Genomic DNA, 19,519 nt, shown 5'->3' on the forward strand with positions numbered 1-19,519 from the left:
TATGGTTTTATTTGAAAATACACTGTGAAATGATAAGTTTTGAGAGAGACCAAAACGTGACGCATATTTATTTTTAAAATTGTATTGTGTGCGGAATAGTATTTCTGTTGATATTGAGAATTGAAAAAAGGTCGTTAGATACATTAAAAACAATTTGTACACATTTCGCTATATCAAAAATTAGTCGCAATTTGTAAACACAGTTGGAACACATTTTATTGAAAACTAGCTGACCCGGTCCGCGTTGCTGGCCCTTGAAATAGTTTTATGTTACCTTTTCTTAAGGGATCTGCAAGTGACTATAAATGAAAAATCTTCAGAAATGTTGGCGTCGCTATGCAATTTTAACATACCGCCTGAGAACTGATGACTTGAGGCATGCATTTATTTCATCTCCTGGAATAGTAGGAGTGGTCGGGTCTTATGGCTAAAATATGTACCCAGGGTTGAGGGAACGGACCAGTTCGTATGTTTTACATATATAGCTAGCGCATTCAACAAAATATATAGCCTATTTCCACCAGGGGACATCCCCGTAAATCATCCGAAAATGACATGGACATCGTTTCAGAAGTTTTGGAGATATAACATATTCAAACAAGTAAGAACGGCTTTAAGTTCGGCCGGGCCTAACTTGTTATACCCTGCAACGGGAGTGGTATTAAAGTAAAATGGAACAATAAGTTTCCTTTCGTTTATCAAAAAGACTTAATACCAAATTTCAGCAATTTCGGTAAAACAATATCGCTAACCTTCAAAAAACGTAAATTCGGGAGGTGCCGTTCTATGGTGGCTATGTATATCAAAACGTCGATCTATACTGACACATTTCTGGCCTAAAGTTTTTAGACTCAAAGAAGACTAAATACCAAATTTACGATATTTCAGTAGGATAATGAGGTTAAAACCTAAAAAATACCGTAAATCACAAGGTACGCTTCTATGGGGGATATAGGAAGACGTGGACCTATACTGATAATTCCTTTCTGGAACATTTCAGAAAGACTAAATAACACATTTCAGTCATTCCTTCCTTAACATTTACGAAAATTGGGAGGTCGGTTATATGGGGGCTATATCGAAACGTGCACCTTTACCGACGAAATTCAGTCGGAAAGGGTTTTACTTCCAACGCAGACTAAATACCAAATCTCAACCCTCCAAAAAAGGAAAATCGGGAGGTACCGTTCTATGGGGCTATATGAAGGCGTGGACCTATACCGACAAATTTCATACGAAAAGTTTTATAACTCAAATGAGGACTAAATACCAAATTTCAGCAATATCGGAAAAATATTGAGGCCACAACCTCCAAAATACCGGAAATCAAGAGGTACCGTTCTTTGGGGCTATATGAAGGCGTGGACCCATACCAACAAAATTCTGGGGGAAAGTTTTATATTCCCAACGAAGGCTAAGTACCAAATTTCAGCCATTTCGGTGTGATAACGAATCTAAAACCTTAAAAATACCGAAAATCGGGAGGTACCGTTCTAAGTGGGCTATATGGAGGCGTGGACCTATACCAAAAAATTTAGAGGGGAAGTTGAATACCCCTAACGAAGACTAAATACCAAATTTCAGCCATTTCAATGGATTATTGTGGCCATAACCTTCAAAATACCTAAAATCGGGAGGTACCGTTCTATGGGGGCTATATGAAGGCGTGGACCCATACCAAAAAATTGGGGTGGGGGGAGTTTTATACTACCAACGAACACTTAATACCAAATTTCAGCCATTTCGGTGAGATAACGAAGCTAAAACCTTCAAAATACCGAAAATCGGGAGGAACCGTTCTATGGGGGCTATATATTAAAAAGTGGACCGATGCAGCCCATTTGCAATACCAAACATCCTAGGAGTAATATAAACTTCTATACCAAATTACAAAGTTCTATCTTAAAAATTGCGAGCTGTATCTTGATTTCAACGGACGGACAGACAGACGGACATTGTTATATCGACTTAGAATTTTACCCTGATCAAGAATATATATACTATATAGGGTCTCCGATGAATATTTCGATGTGTTACAAACGGAATGACAAATTTAATTATATCCTCCATATTATGTTGGAGGGTATAAAAAGAGGGCGTGGTTGGGTCTTAAGGCCACAAAAAAAGTGCCTTGGGTCGGAGACACAATCATCATTGTCTATCGAATTAATTTTCAAACCCCGCTACGCCGAAATTCAACAAAGTTTATAGCTTAATTTAAACAGGGGATATCCCTGTACATCATCTGAAAATTACATGAAAATGGGTTCAGAAGTTTTGGAGATATAAGATATATATTCAAATAAAAAGGCATGGTCGGGAATTTAGGTTCCAAATAAGGATCTAGGGTGGGAGAAGCAATTTTTAAAAATAGGGCGTTAGAGAGGCACCCCGATTCCTCCGAAATTTAACGAAAGATGCAGCCTATTTTCAACAGGATCAACCCGGTACATTCTCTGACATTTTTAGGAAAATCAGCTTAGCAGTTTCAGAGATATAATATATTTAAGAAAGTGGGCGTGGTCGGGTATTTAGGCCCCAAATAAGTACTTAGGGCGGAGATTCAACCACCGTTGCCTCGCAAATTAATTTTCTAACCGATATGTTGGTAAGTTTTGCAAAAATAGCGTTTTTGGAAAATAGGGGAGATACCCCGGCCCCTCCGAAATTCAACCAAATATTTAACCTATTCACCAAATATTCACCACTGGTCATCCCTATACATTCTCTGAAACTTGCAAGAAAATCGTTTAAGTAGTTTTGGATGTATAACATATTTAAAAAAATTAGGCTTGGCCGGGCCTTTAGGCCCCAAATGTGTACCTAGGGTCGGAGACACAACCACAATTGCCTAGCAAATTAAAGTTCTCACCGATACGTTCGTCAGTTTTGATTAAATAACGTTTTTAAAAAATAGGGCATAGGGGAAACTTCCCGCTCCCTCCGAAATTCAACAAAATATATAGCCAACGGGCGTTCCCTGTATATTCTCTGAAATTTTCAAGAAAATCTGTCCAGCCGTTTTTGAGTCTATACGTAACATACAAACATAGACACATTGTCTTTTATATATAAGATAGCATTTCTATAAAGAGGTTATATGTGAAGTACCCCGCCCTCTCCGAAATTCAAAAAAAAAGTAGCATATTTCACTGGGGCCCTGCCTGTACATTCATTCGCAATTTTAGAAAAAAACGGTTCAGTAGTTTTTGTAAAAAAAAATTGAGATTGAAAAAAGTGGGCGTGGTAAAATTTTCTTTCAATAAAACTTATGACTGACATTTCAAAAACATTGACTAACATTTCAAAAAGAGAATTATCCAAATCGACCCAGCCGTTCTCAACTGATGCAATTACCAACGTACGACATTTCATTTTTATTTATTAAGATATAGCATTTTTAAAAAATAGGGTTTAGGGGAAGTTCCCCGCCCCTTCCGAAATTCAACAAAATATGTAGCCTATTTTCACCGGGGGCCATCCTTCTACATTCCCTGTAGAAAACATTAAAATTGAAAATAGAAAAAACAAGTAAAAAAGTATTAGTCGGCTTTGCCGACCGAGATATACCCTCAGACTGTGTGGATTGAAAAGTTTTTTTTTTTAAATCATGGCGTATGAACCACTACATACGGTGCACTAGGGGATTTTTACACCTTTCGGGCTGTTTTCTCAAGAAGTATGGACTTGCCCCTGAACAAACTTTTACCGTCGTAATTCAGGCAGCGACTGCAAGTTGCTTCAACAAAAAATCAAAGTGAGGTACCCGAAAGAGTGGACAAATATAGTCCATATTCGAACCTGATCTATATCTAGTAGACATATTAGGACGTGTAAAGTATGGACCAAATCGGTCACTCCCTTCATGAGTTATCGTGCGCACAATTTTTCCGAACATGTTTGAACTTTTGTGGGGGTGGTACCGGAAGAAGGGAACCGATATAACCCATCTTCGAACTTAAACTAAGTTTGCACACAATATTACGAAGGCCACAGTTTGGACAGAATCGGCAGATCCGTTAGATAGCTATCTTGCGCTCCAACCACTACACACGGTGTCATAGGGTTTCTTTGCCGCTTTCAGGCTATTTTCTCAGGAAGTATGGACTTGCCCCTGATGAAACTTATACCGTCGTATGGAGGGCAGTGAATACAAGTTGTTACAACAAAAATCAAAGCGATTCGAGAGCAGGTCCTAAACTGAACTTTTCCGGGAGGTACCCGAAGTGGGAAGATTAAGTCCATATTTGAACCTCATTTAAGTATGGTGCAAACTTCACTATGTGCAAAGTATTGACCAAATCGGTTACTGCCTTCAAGAGTTATCGTGCGCACAAATTTTCCGAACAATTTCGAACTTTTGTGGGGTAGGTACCGGAAGAAGTGAACCGATATAACCCATCTTCGAACTTAAAATAAATTTGGACAAAATATTACGAAAACCAAATTTTGGACCGAATCGGTTGATCCGTTCGAGAGTTATCGTGCGCTCCAGCCAGACAGACAGACGGACGGACATGGCTAAATCAACTCCAACTCTGAAACACATTTTGTCCAAACATACTTGGGGTCTAAAACTATCATTTCGATGAGGCACATTTTGTCTGTATGAAAGTGTTTATACTCCCGTTAGCATAAATGCTGAGGGTACAAAAAGTGGGCGTGAAATATGCAAATCGATGCAGCCGTTCTCATTTGATGCAATTACCAACGAACGGCATTTGATTCTCATTTTTAAAGATTTTGGAAATTTGGAAAAATACGAGAACGTGCAAGAGTCTACTATTTTGGAAATTTTTTACCTTTAAAATTTATGAAAAAAATTAAATACGAGGGCGGTTCGAAAACTTCTTAGCCTATCAATGAAAGAGAATAGTTAGTTTTTCACAAATATTTTTATTTTTCAATATAATCTCCTGAAACTTCAATACACTTAGTCCAACGCTTTTCTAGCAATTCTATCCCTTGATTAAAAAAGTTTTTCTCAAGGTCTTCATAATAGTGGTTTACAACTGTAATTGCATCTTCATTTGAGGTAAAACGCTTGCCAGCAAGATTTGGGAACAAGTAAAAGTCACTGGGAGCTAAATCAGGAGAATAAGGTGGGTGGTCAAGCAACTCGTACTTTAATTCGTTGATTTTAGCCATTGTTAAAACACTCTTGTGCGCTGGTGCGTTGTCTTGATGAAAAATATTTTTTTGTGTACTCTGTATTATTTGTACTCTGAATTTATTGTTTTACCCTTTTGCAGATAGTCAATCAATAAAATACCTTTGAAGTCCTAAAAAACCGTTGCCATAACCTTACCAGCCGATTTAATTGTTTTTGCCTTCTTTGGGGCACTTCCTCCAGCTTCAGTCCATTGTTTGGATTGTTCTTTTGTCTCTCGAGTATAGTGGTGGATCCATGTCTCATCAACAGTTATGAAACGACGCTTAAAATCCATTTTATTTCGCTTAAAACGATCCAAAGAAGCTTGAGAAATGTTCATTCTTATGCGTTTTTGATCGACTGTTAACAAATGCGGCACCCATCTTGCAGAAAGCTTTTTCATCTGTAGTTCTTCATGCAAAATTAAATGGACTCTATCATTTGAGATGCCCATGATATTAGCAATTTCACGCACTTTTATTCGTCGATCATTTAATACCATATCATGCACTTTGGCTACAATTTCTGTTGTTGTTGCTGTTTTTGAACGTCCACTACGTGCTTCAATGCTTGTACGACCACGTTTAAATTCAGCAACCCAATTTTTTACTGTTGCATATGAAGGAGCACCTTCACCTAACACATTCACCATATCATTATGAATTTCTTGTCCCGATAAACCTTTGTTATGTAAATATTTAATGACAGCACGCATTTCTAATTTTTCCATTGTAAAAAAATTGCGGATGCGTCTTTTTTGAACACCTGTTTCTATATGAAGGAGTTGCCAGAAATTTAAATTTAACATGTGTTCATAACAGAGATGGAAGTTTCCAAAACACTTAACTTTTTTCTGTTTATACCGCGCTTTTTGTGCTAGGCTAAGAAGTTTCCGAACTGCTCTCGTATCAATTGATGTTGTATATTTATAACCTACACCACAATGTGGAAAGGCTATTATAAGTTTGTTTTGGTAAAAATTTATGTAACACCGCGAAATATTCGTCGGAGACCCCCAATGTGGTATACCAATCTTCAGAGATAAAGCGATTTTGAGATGTGTGTCCGTCCGTCCGTCCGTCCGTCCATCTGTCCATTATAAATTGTAAACACGCTCCAGGCCGCAATTATTGACCGATCGTCACGAAATTTGGTATGGAGGTCGGGTTCAGGCCAGAATAGATCCCTATTCTTATTGGTGATGATCGAGAAATATTTAGCGGGTGAAATGGACCAAAAACATAATATTTATTCAATTTTCTAACGGCTCTGTAGGTTGCAATAATAGTCCGATCAACGCGAAATATTATATAAGGTAAGAGTATATGACAGAGAAGAAGCTTGCAATTTGAGATGGCGATCAGATAATATTTAAAGGGTTAAATGGACCACAGCTTTTGTGTGAAAATTGTGAAAATTTTTAATATACGGCTTATATCTTTATTCCTGGAAGATACATTCCGGACAAGTAAGCTACCCTTGGAAATGGAACGCTTGACCTTTCAATTGATGCCAGTTGTGTTGGTGTGCATGATCACTAGACAGCGGAATTTTATGCAACCCCTATTTTTGGTCCGATTCATGTCAAATTTTGGGACTGGGCATATTTTTGGCTTCTGATTATATTGCAATCGAAACATATGACATATGCAAAATTATGCAAAATGCATAAATTTTTGCATATGCAAAATTTATGCATTCTACATATTTTCTTATGCAACAAATATTTCAATAATAGGTACAAAAAAGTCTATGTGTACAATTTTTCTGTTTAAAATTCCCTTCAAACAAGTCAATAAAATAGAGGAATGTATAACCACAGCCACAACCTTCAAAATACCGAATATCGGGAGGTATCGTTCTATGGGGGCTATATGAAGGCTTGAACCTAAGCCGACAAATTTTAGGTGGAAAGTTTTATACCCTTAACGAAGACTTAATACCGAATTTCAGCCATTTTGGAGGGATATTGAGGGCACATCCTTCAAAATACCAGAAATCGGGAGGTACCGTTCTATGGGGGCTATATGAAGACGTGGACCAATACCGATAAATTTCAGTTGGAAAGTTTTATACCCCCAACGAAGACTTAATACCGAATTTCAGCCATTTCGGGTGGATATTGAGGGCACATCCTTCAAAATACCAGAAATCCTGAGGTACCGTTCTTTGGGGGCTATATGAAGACGTGGACATATACCGAAAAAATTCTGGGAGAAAGTTTAATACTGCAAATGAAGACTAAGTACTAAATTTCAGCCATTTCGGTGTAATATTAAGGCCACAACCTTCAAAATGCCGAAAATCGGGAGGTACCGTTCTATGGGGGGTATATGAAGACGTGGACCTATACCGACAAATTTCAGGTGGAAAGTTTTATACCCACAACGAAGACAAAATGCCAAATTTCAGTCATTGCGGTAGGATATTGAGGCCACAACCTTAAAAATACCGAAAATCGGGAGGTACAATTCTATGGGGGCTATATGAAGACGTGGACCTATACAGACAAATTTCAGGTGGAATGTTTTATACCCCCAACGAAGACTAAATACCAATTTTCAGTCATTTCGGTGGGATATTAAGGCTACAATTTTCAAAATACCGAATATCGGTACGTACCGTTCTATGGGGGCTATATGAAGACGTGGACCTATACCGAGAAATTTCTGGTGGGAAGTTTTATACCCCCAACGAAACCCAAATACCAAATTTTAGTAATTTCGGTGGGATATTGAGGCCACAACCTTCAAAATACCGAAAATGAGGAGGTCCCATACTATGGGGGCTATATGAAGACGTGGACCTATGCCGACAAATTTCAGGTGGAGTGTTTTATACCCCAAAGAAGACTAAATACCAATTTTCAGTCATTTCGGTGGGATATTGAGGCTACAACTATCAAAATACCGAATATCGGTAGGTACCGTTCTATGGGGCGCACAGTGGATCCACTTGTATGGAGAAAGTGGCCAAAAATATTTAGAGTGTAAAAATCAAGTCAATACGCCGGTTACAGCTTTGTGCTGCTGCGAAGAGTGTTTTAAGAAACCACGAGCGTAACATTCTCCGCCCTTTCCCCTCTGGAGGGGGTATATGGTAAGCATTGTTTAATGATGTTAATACAAAATGACATGTACAAAGGTCCCGATTATCTTATTATGCAAAAATAAGCTTGGGTAAACAAAACAATCTCCAAAACAACATAAAATCCAACCAATTTAGCGGATTAAAAAAATCAAAATTTTTGTCTGAAAATTGGTAAAATTTTTAATATAGATCTTATAGCGCTCTTCCTGAAAGGCACTTACCGCCAACGTAAGACAACTTTGGAAGTAGATTTCTTCATCTTGCCACTGATGCCAATTATGTTAATGTAAGTGGTCAGATAACAGAGTTATACGCTAATATATCCATAGAAACCCTATTCTAGGGCAGCTTTAGTCAGCGACCCACCATTTATAGTCTGGCACTAGATGGCAGCTGATTTTAATACTGAATAATCTTTAACCCATGACCTACTTTGGAAAATTATTCCCGAGGTGGGCACTGGTGGGCATCATGACTAAAACCTTAGATCAAATTTAAATATATGATCGAATTGGCATTACAAAATACACTAAGAAAATATGCAGTTAACTAGAATTCCACAACACGCTAAAACACTATTTTTTTAATGAAAAATTAAGTTATTACCTCCTGCTTCAAAATCCACTATAATATTTTGCTATTCGTATTAGTTTCGCGATATTTTGAATAAATTTATTTGCACTTAAAATATAGGTTGTACTCACAACAAAAAATGTTTGTCAAATGTTCCGACTTTTGAAGCTATTCTTAAGAAGATCGCGTTCGAATGAAACATAAACTAATATATTTTTAAAAAGGTCCATGTCATAGCTGTCAAAGTTGCCAGATGTTGAACCAAAATTTTGACATTCATTTTTTTATTTTTGGCCAATGGGTGGATCCACTGTGGGGCGGACAGATTTCAGTTGTAAAGTTGCATACCCCTAACGAAGACTTAATATCAAATTTCAGCCATTTTGGTAGGATATTTAGACCATAAATCCCTGAATATATTTTTGCATATGGTTTTGCATATGCTCTTTTTATGCAGATATGTACAAATATGTCAAAATATGCACGATATGCAAAATATGCAAAAATTTCTGGGCCTAATTCGTTTTATTTTGTAATAAAACGAGTTTCTGTCTAATCAGATTTTCTCTACGCCCATCCTAACCATATATGCATTTGCATAGGATTCCGCAGTCTAATGATCACATAACAGAGTTACATCCCAATATTTTCAGTTATTCGTATATAGTGTAATCATAAACTCGTTAGAGGTCACAATTTTACCCCAATAGTCACGAAAATTTTAACCGGGTAAGAGTTTAGGTCAAAGAAGATGCCTACAATGTTGAATGATAATCTGATATTATTTAGGTGGTGAAATGGACCATTACTTTTGTATGAAAAATATACAAATTTTATTTTTGGTCGATATTCTTTGAGAACATATATCGACAAAGTAGCCTACATATGGAAAAAACGACGACATTTTTTGAGCATTTCAGTCATGTAAAACTTCTCTCTCTTAGGGCACGCCGTTCGGACTCGGCGGTAAACTGTAGGGACCCATATTAGGAAATATGAATCGGGGTGCACTCATTGATATGAAAGAAGTCTCCTTTGTCCCTTATGGGATGTTTGTGGAACAATTATTATATTATTATTTTAGCTTGATATGATAAGATGGCAGAATCCACAAAGCTATTTCTTACAATAAGTTTATTTATTCCATGGGTATCACATGGTCGGCCCCGTCCGAATATAGCCTTTTCTTACTTGTTGTAAATTAAATTAGTCTGTAAGGATATATATAATATCTATACACTTAATATAATAAAAAAGTGGGCGTGGTCAAATTTTCTTTGTATAAAAACCTATGTTGGGCTATGACGAACATTTCAGAAAAAGAATTATCCAACTCGGTGCAGCCGTTCTCATTTGATGCAATTACCAACGAACGACATTTGATTTTAATTTTTAAAGATTTTAGAAATTTGGAAATATACAAGAACCTGCAAGGAAATTTGTTTACCTTTAAAATATAGCAGATAATTGCGGATTCTGGAAAAAAATAATTATGGAATAATTCGAATTACAGGCGTAAAAATTAAAATTTCGAATGAGTTGTAACTGTTGTATGAGCTATCGAATGTGACCCCCAGGTCCTTGGGCCGTAATTATCGATCCGTCGACCTGCATAACCCCAAATACCAAATTACACATACTGAAAATCGGGAGGTACCTACAAAGAGGCCTTGTCCCAATATAGACCTATGTCCACAATTGTTGGTGGAAAAGTTTAGTGACCACTAGGAACTCTAAGTAACGGTGCGACTTGACACGAACTGCTTACAATCATCCGCGAACGTAATTATTTCAATGCCATCGGGACACAGTTGTCGAAATCACTGATCTAGCGGCACGATATTAATAACTTGCAAACGAATGGCGATATGTTTCTGAAATTTTGCACAAGCTCAGCTTGTGTCTGTGAATAAAAATATACTAAATGTGAAGAACATCGACTAATGTTTTGGTATAGCCCCGATATAACTTTACCTCCTAAATTTCGATATTTTGAGAATTTAAGCCATACTTTCGCTCCAAATTAGTTGTAATTTGGTACTTAGGATTTCTAGTGGTCACTAAACATTTCCTCGAAAAATTGTGGGTATAGGTCCACGTATGGGTAAAGGCCCCATTTTAGGTACCTCCCGATTATGAATTCTTTGGGAATCTAAGCCATACTTTCGGACCAAATTTAGTGCAATTTGGTATTTGGAGTTCTCAGCAGTCACAAACACTCTCCAGCAAAATTGCTTGCATTGGATAGTGAATAACTGAGGGCATGTTGACAACAACAAAGTAAAAATAAAATTTTCGTCAGCAGAGTGTCTGTAATCGAAAAGATTTGGCAATTTTATAGTTTGATTTTTTGACTTTCGCGCCGCTAAATCGGTGATTTCGGCTAGAATACTGGAGGGCGTGGAATTGCAAAAGATAGAGATTACGAGATATCACTCTATCTATCAGTCTATCACTGCGGAAGTCCCTGTTTCACTGTACGGAGTTTTTACTTCTGATTTTAAAAATTACACGTATGACTGGCACAGTGGGAGTATAACCACTGATATTAAAAAAAGCTTCACTTTATTTGTGAATGTTCATTATATTCTTATTTCATTATAAATATCTTGACGTAGGGTACAAACTTTGTTTACTCACTTGTTTACATTTTTTATTTCTGATAACCTTTGATGACAATTCCGGGACGCTTCATTCGAAAACCAAGAAACAAATAAAGATAAGGAAACAAATAAAATTTCAATTGAGAATTTTGTTTTGGATTTTCTAAGTACTTAAATTGATATCAATGTGTACAGTAGAGAGTATACATTAATTATACACTTTTACACATACATACATATGTGAGCGAGTCACGTTTTGTTGGAAATATCAAGTCTATAACAGAACAGACTTCAAGACGCATCGGTCTTTTATGCTACTCTAGATAACTGATTTGAGATTACCGACTCTTTAAAGGTGATCTCCGTCACTTAAACACATATTTTTATGTGGCGCTCCACGGTGGTCGAAAGCACTGATCTAGCGGCGCGAAATTAATAACTTGCAAACGAATTGAGATACGTCACTGAAATTTGGCACATACTCAGCTTGTACCTGTGGGTAATAATGGGCCAAATATGAACAATATCGGATGATGTTTTAGTATAGCCCCCATATAACGGTACCTTAAGATTTTCGGTATTTTGAGGATTTAAGCCACAATTTCGTAGCAAATTAACTGTAATTTGGTACTTAGGGTTCCTAGTAGTCACAAAATATTTTCACCAAAAATTATGAACATAGGTGCACGTTTTGATATAGCCCCCATGTAACCGTACCTCCCAATTTAAGGTATTTTGAATATCGTGACCACATTTTTAAACCAACTTGGCTGTAATTTTGCATTCCGTGTTCTCAGTGCTTATAAAATCTTCTTACAAAACATTTTCAACACGGATTTATGTTTCGATGTAGCCCCTTTTATGGTACCTCCGATTCGCTGAATTTTTACTTGTTATCCCATATTTAATAACATATTTAGCTATAATATGGTATTATAGTGTCTCCGGGGGTAGAACTCCTCCTTGCAAACATTTCTCACGATAGGTCCATATTTAGATTAAGGTCCCATACAAATGCACAGCTAAATTTGTATGAATTTCATGCAAAATCCCTTATTTTAAAAGTGCAGTCATCAAAAGATTTGCAAATATTTGCAGCCCTAATGTGGTTATTCCGTATCCAGAGAGTCCAATTTCATTCCCCAAAAAATAATCGAACCTATGTTCGGCCAAGTTTACAAGATGCACTTTATGGAACAAGCGCGTACAACACATAAAAACACTAAAAAATTGAATTTTTGGACAATTTTTTGCTATATAACTAAGTACCTCCAGACCCAAACTAATTTTTATAATTTAAATCACACCCTCTGCTATTAATAAAAAATAAATCTTGTCCAGTTTCATCACGAATTTATTTAACATTTAAACAAAAATCAAGTTAATTTTATTGCAACAGTTTTTTTAAAATCTGATGCAGCAAAAACTCTTGTATTTGATAGTGAATAACTGAGTGAATATTTACAACAACAAAAATGAAAAAACAAAATCTTTGTCTGCAAAGTGTCTGTAATCGATACAATGGCAAATATTTCGCAATTTTATAGTTCGATTTTTTGACTTTCGCGCCGCTAGATTAGTGGTTTCGACCAGTGTGCGCTCCTATAGACATTCTTTTCTGAAGGAAGTCGAAGGTACTTAAGAGAAGCTCAAACCCGTTCACAATTGCGAATATTTTAATAAAGAATTTCTATAATTATTATAAACTATTTTACATGGCATATTTATGTAGAATGAGTCCAACCAAAAGAAATTTCAAATATGTATATGAAATATTAAATTTAGATCCAAATATATGTTTTGATACAAACATATTACAGTCGGACCTCGATTATCCGTGATGGTCGGGACCGTAGGCATGACGGATAATCGATTTTCCCGGATAATGGAGGCAATATTTGTATGCAGTTTTTGAAAATTTTGAACATATTTTAAGTAAAGATGGCATAGTACTGTACAATAATAATAAAATCTGCAATTTTTATTATATTTGGGAAGGTAATCCACCCAATTTTAGAAGGATACATAATGTCATCATCGTCATTAGGTTCATCTGAATTGACAAATTGTGGGTTTCTTTTGTTTACCTATTGAATGCTTAAACAAATTAATTGGAAAGTGTGCTTTTACTAGCGGATAATAAAGTTTATAAGGAAAAATAGAGCAGATGGAAAAAAATACCAAATTTTTTTTTCTATCCCGGATAAAGGAGTTTTCCGGGTAATCGATTCACGGATAATCGAGGTTCTACTGTATTTGTTTGCACCTAAACATATTATTTGTTTGCTCCGTGTACATAATTGATTTGGATTACTGTTTTCCGTGTTCTCCGTGATCACTGTTCAGCGTGAGCAACACTTGTTGGAGCAGTTAGAAACAGAAAATGTGGCTACCATATTTAAATTTAGCAAAAAACTACAGTTTCTAAAAAGATAAAAGATTTCACCCTCTTTGTTGTCTATACAATGTATTTGTTTGTTTGCGGTTTTGAGAGTTTATGAATCAAATAACAAAAATATATAAATGTTCACAAATAATGTGTAATTGTTTGTACCAAAACGCTGTTGAGATATTTGTACATTAGGGTTAAAAATTAACATAAAACTCGGGTATTTTCGCATATTTTGTGGGTTTCCTTTTGCAAATACTTATGTTATTTGTCGTTCCACATTTAAAAGGATCCATTTGGCCTACACGGAGGAAAAAAACGCCTCTATAACATATGTTCCAAACATATTATGCAGCAAACATATATTTGTTTGCAATCAGTCCCAAACATAACATATGTTTGGGTATGCAGAAATATGTATGGGTGCAAACAAATACAAACCCAAAAGCCACAAAAAAAACAAACGCATGCACCAGTGGGCGCTTACTGAGCGCAAGGGACCGTAAATGTCAATGTGAGACACATTGCAATGTATGCTCACTTGCTCTCTCTAACATATACACACATTTATAAATGGTGGTGGTTTGTTGAAAGGCATAGAAAGCAAGTAAAAGCACAACAGACATAAAAAAGTTCCAAAGAAATACAAACTTACTTACTTAGCTGGCCTTTTACAGAACATTTGTTCCATAAGCCGAACTAAGAACAAATCTCCAATCCTCTCTGTCTGCTGCTGTATTTTCCCAATCTGGGATATGTAGCTTTATGATATCTCGTTTCACTTGTTCGCTCCAACGAGGCTTTGGCCTTCCAGATCTGCGAGAACCTCCATGCGGCCCGTATTTATACGCCTTTTTAGCGGGTTCATCATCACTCATTCTTATAACATGGCCTAGCCATCGCAATCGCTGCACCTCGATTCGTTCAACTACATTGATGTCATTGTATAGTTGATACAGCTCGTTGTTCATAAGACGCCGATATTCGCCGTCAACACAGATTGGCCCGTAGATCTTTCGAAGAATTTTTCTCTCGAACACACCAAGCACTGCCTTATCTGCTTGAGCAAGTACCCATGCTTCGGAACCATACATTAGCATGGGTAGTATCAGTATTTTGTAAAGTGTTACTTTTGTTTGATGAGAGGTAGCTTTATTCCTAAACTGCTTACTCAGCCCAAAGTGGCATCTGTTAGCCAACACTATTCTTCTTCGTATTTCACAACTGATGTTATTTGTTGTGTTTATGGCGGTGCTGAGGTAGACGAAGTCCTTTACTACCTCAAAATTGTAGATACCAACATTCACAGATGGTGTGGGGTTTGTGGACAGATTACGCGTCGATACCATCAACTTGGTTTTTTCGCCGTTTACTGCCAGACCAACTTTAGCAGATTCTCTTTCGACTTTTGCAAAGGTGTCACTTACTTCCTTTACCGATCGATCCATGATGTCAGTGTCGTCGGCATAAGCCAGTAACATATGGCTGTTCGTGTTTATCGTTCCATTTCTTTTGGCCTTCGCGTCTCGTATGACCTTTTCCAGCAGGATGTTGAATAAATCATCCGTATCCTTGTCTGAAACCTCTTTTGGTAATAAACTCTTCAGAGAGGTTCTTTCCTATTCTAACTGAGGATCTCGTCTCAGTTAATGTCATTCTACAAAGCCGAATGAGCTTTGCAGGAATACCAAAATCAGACATGGCTTGGAACACTTTTGAACGTATAGGGCTGTCGAATGTTGCTTTATAATCGACGAAAAGATGGAAGGTGTCGATCTGCATTTCTTGGGTCTTTTCCAGGATTTGTCTCAAGGTAAATATCTGGTCAATGGTGGTTTTGAACAGCTCGGCTGGTAGGCCATATGCTCCTGCCGCCTTATTATTCTTCAGCCGGTTTATTGCTGTCATTACCTCATCTTGGCTGGGCGGTATACATTCAATACCATCTTCTGGGATTGGATCTGTGGAATCTTCGCCATCTTCACTGCTATCGGATACCAACAGTTTGGAAAAATGTTCTTTCCATATCCTGAGCACACTATCAGTTACCAAATTACCTTGTTGGTCTCAACAGGAGGATATGCCTGTACCAAAGCCATCAGTTTGATGCTTCACTCTTTGGTAGAATTTTCGGACTTCGTTCTGTCTCCTGTACATCTCCATTTGTTCACACTCCCTCTTTTCCATTTCTCTCTTTTTCCTGCGGAAAAGACGTTTCTCCTCTCTCCTTTTCTCCCGATACCTCTCTCGTGCGCTAAACGTTGCTACTGATTGTAAAGTAGCCCTATATGCCGCATTTTTTTCTTCGGTAGCAGCACGGCACTCCTGGTCATACCACGGATTCTTTGGTGGAGGTCTCTGTTATCCAAGTACTGATTTTGCGGCTGTTTGCATGGAATGGGCAATATTTTGCCATTGTGCTGATATGTTATCGGGACGAGAAGCGCTATCATTAAGCAATTGGGTCAGTTGAGTGGAATATGCTGTGGCTATCTGTTGTGTTTGCAGCTTGGCGATGTCCAACTTTCGTGTTGTGTCTGTCCGTGCTTTATTTGCAACGTTTAGACGGGTACGTACCTTTGCTGCAACGAGGTAATGGTCCGAATCTATGTTTGCTCCTCGGAACGATTGTACATCCAACATGCTCGATGAATGTCTTCCATCTATCAGAACGTGATCAATTTGATTTATTGTTCTTTGGTCTGGAGACAGCCAAGTGTCCTTATGAATATCGAGATGCTTAAATCTGGTACTGCTAACTACCATGTTTTTTGCCGCTGCGAAGTCTATCAGCCTCATTCCATTGTCTGATGTTTCACTATGTAGACTGAATTTCCCAACTGTTTGTCCAAAGATATTCTCCTTTCCAATTTTGGCATTAAAATCGCCTAGAACAATTTTAATGTCATGGGCAGGACAACGGTCATATGTTTCTTCTAAGCTCTCGTAGAATATATCTTTGGTCTGTTCGGCCTTGTCTTCGGTTGGGGCATGAGCGCAGATAAAGCTGATGTTGAAGAATTTAGCTTTTATTCGAATTGCAGCAAGTCTTTCATTCACTGGGGTGAAGCTGGATACCAGATGTTTTAGTCTCCGACTAACTACGAATCCACAACCAAACTCATGCTTTACGTCATGGCAGCTATAATACAGTGCGTCACCTTTAGGTGTTGTTGTGACGCCTTTCCCAATCCATCGTATTTCTTGTATGGCAGTAATATCGGCCTTGTACTTTTCAAGTACGTCTGCCAATGCGAAGACTGCACCTTCTCTATAAAGAGTGCGAACATTCCAGGTGCAGATTCGCAGATCATGGTCCTTAAAACCTTTGCGGGGTTCGTCAACTTTAGAGGGGTTTGTTTTTCTTTTCTTTCGTTTTTTCATTGTAGGATGTTTTTTCTAGGGGAGGGTTACTAACCCGACGCCCAAACCAAGTTTTTAACGTTCTTATGTGTGAAAGCGCGGCACATGTTAGCTTACTGCATTTAACGGGCGTTAAAGGCAGTTCCCCAGGTGACACCGCGGGGAGGTCAGTGTCCACTTGGGATGAAAGAGGGACCAAGATAAATCCTGGGCTTTGCCATGTTAAAACCGGTCAGGACCGTTGCTTGGTATCTTCCATCCCCTACGTCACCCGGAATCAAATGATTATATAATGTAATAAATAGATACATCCATATTTTAAATATACATACAGTTAGTCAACTATATTACTGCAAACAATGAATTTTTAAGAATTTAGAAGTTTAATTAGGAATTACTACAAGAAATTCTTTCAATAATGTTGGGCTTTTTGAAAATATCTGGTGATTTACCTGTTAATGACAACATTAAGCCAATAAATCTAGAAATCGGTTGGAAATAACAAAAACAACGGGCAAATAGGATGGGTGCCTGGTTTTTGTGGTGTCAACTAAATAATTGCAAAATAAATTAATGTGCAATAAAATCGTGGGGTTTCCCCCGCGATTTGTTGCATTTAAGGATTTTTAAGACTTTTACGGTATTTGGACATGTAGATCCATAATTTTTGATCATAAATTAATATTTTTGTGTGTAACATAGACGGTATATTCAGAAAAAGAGAAAGTCAGGTAAACGGTTTCGGAAAATATGCTACATTTGGTCTATTCCAATTATAATAATGGTAAATCCGGGTGCCACCGTGGTGTAATGGTATGCACACCCGCCTTGCACGCAGAAGGTCGGGGGTTCGATTCCCCGGCCAAGCAACATCAAACATTTTTCAACGGTGGCAAAATACCCCTCAGTAATGTTGGCGACATTTCCTGAGTATTTCAGCCTTGAAAAACTTCTCCACAAGTGGTGTCTTAAGACACGCCGTTCGGACTCGGCGATAAACAGTAGGTCCCATACCATTGAGCTAAATATGAATCGGGGTGCACTCATTGATATGAGAGAAGTCTCCCTTGTCCCGTATGGGATGTTGTGGAACAATGTTTTTTTTTTTGTAAATCCGGAAGAGAAATCCATAAAATCACCTCTCGTAAGCTGAGAAGTGTATACAATATCATATACCGCATCGAGAAAGAAGCCAGGCTCAAAATGAGAGCGTTACATGGTAGGTCCAAAATAGTAACTACACGAATTAGCTGTAGAATGATTAAAGAAATTAACGATATAGCCCAAAGCAGCACCAGGAAATAGCTTTTTCTAATTAAAAATGATTTTGGAGTATGTGTGTCACATGGAAAAGTCAGAAAATTGCTACATAACAACAAGCACTCATCACGAGTGACTAGGTAAAAACCATTGCCCTCCCATCACAATATATAAAAACTATTCAGACTTGTTATAGACAACTTTTCACAACATCTTTAGTATTGGGATGGCGTTATATTTTCTGATGAGACTAAAATTATGCTGTACTATCACAATGGACCTCAAAAAGCATTGGGAAAAGCCTTCAAAGCCATGGAAAACAAAAATTTAATACATACCGTAAAGATCGGAAAACTATCAGTTATGGTATGGGGTTGTATACCAAGCAGTGACGTTGGTAAAATCCTGATTTTAGAAGAAACAATGACATAGGAGGTTTATTTAGATGTTTTAAGATAAGATTTAACCAAAAGCGTCAAGAAATTTGGACCTGTTGGCCCTGAAAATTCAAACAAATTGCAAAATAAGTACTACCAAGACAACGACCCTAAGCATAAATCTAATTTATGTAGGACTTGGTAGTCATACAACTGTACCAAAGTCATTTACATCCCGTTCCAGTGTCTAGATATTACCCCCATCGAAAATTCATAGGTATAACTGGAGGAAAAAGTCGGGAATAGGTCGCCCACTAACCCGGGGGACTAAATAAAATGCAAACATTCCGAAATTTATTTATTAAATTCAGATACGTTTACAAGCTGTTTTTGATGCCAAATGTTTTATTTAAAATTTTGTAATAATGTTGGTTTTGCAATAATTAAGTTGACTAACTGTATGTATGTATATGAAAAAAATGTATTGATGTAATTATTGGTAATTAAATGTCCAATAAAATATTTCCATTCAACTTTTTGATTCAAATATAAAATGTATTAGACATTTAATTTACTAAAAAGCACAATTTCATTAAGAAAAGACAAAAGACTGATTTATTCACTCACTTTACCGTCCTTACTCAACGATTGTATTTGACAACAGAAGAAAAAAAGAATAATATAAAAAATACCTTTTTTCTTTTCCTCTATG

The 19,519-nt window shown here is 37.2% G+C and overlaps 1 protein-coding gene across 3 annotated transcripts in view; it reads right to left on the reverse strand.

Moving 5' to 3' along the window:
• Positions 1–19,519, reverse strand: part of LOC141403880 (G-protein coupled receptor Mth2-like) — a 536,210-nt gene that overhangs the window by 76,682 nt on the left and 440,009 nt on the right. The gene's annotated exons all lie outside the window — the stretch shown is intronic.

This window comes from Musca autumnalis, unplaced genomic scaffold (genome assembly GCF_047663935.1).
Source record: "Musca autumnalis isolate F117 unplaced genomic scaffold, ASM4766393v1 scaffold_4, whole genome shotgun sequence".
Classification (NCBI taxonomy): domain Eukaryota; kingdom Metazoa; phylum Arthropoda; class Insecta; order Diptera; family Muscidae; genus Musca; species Musca autumnalis.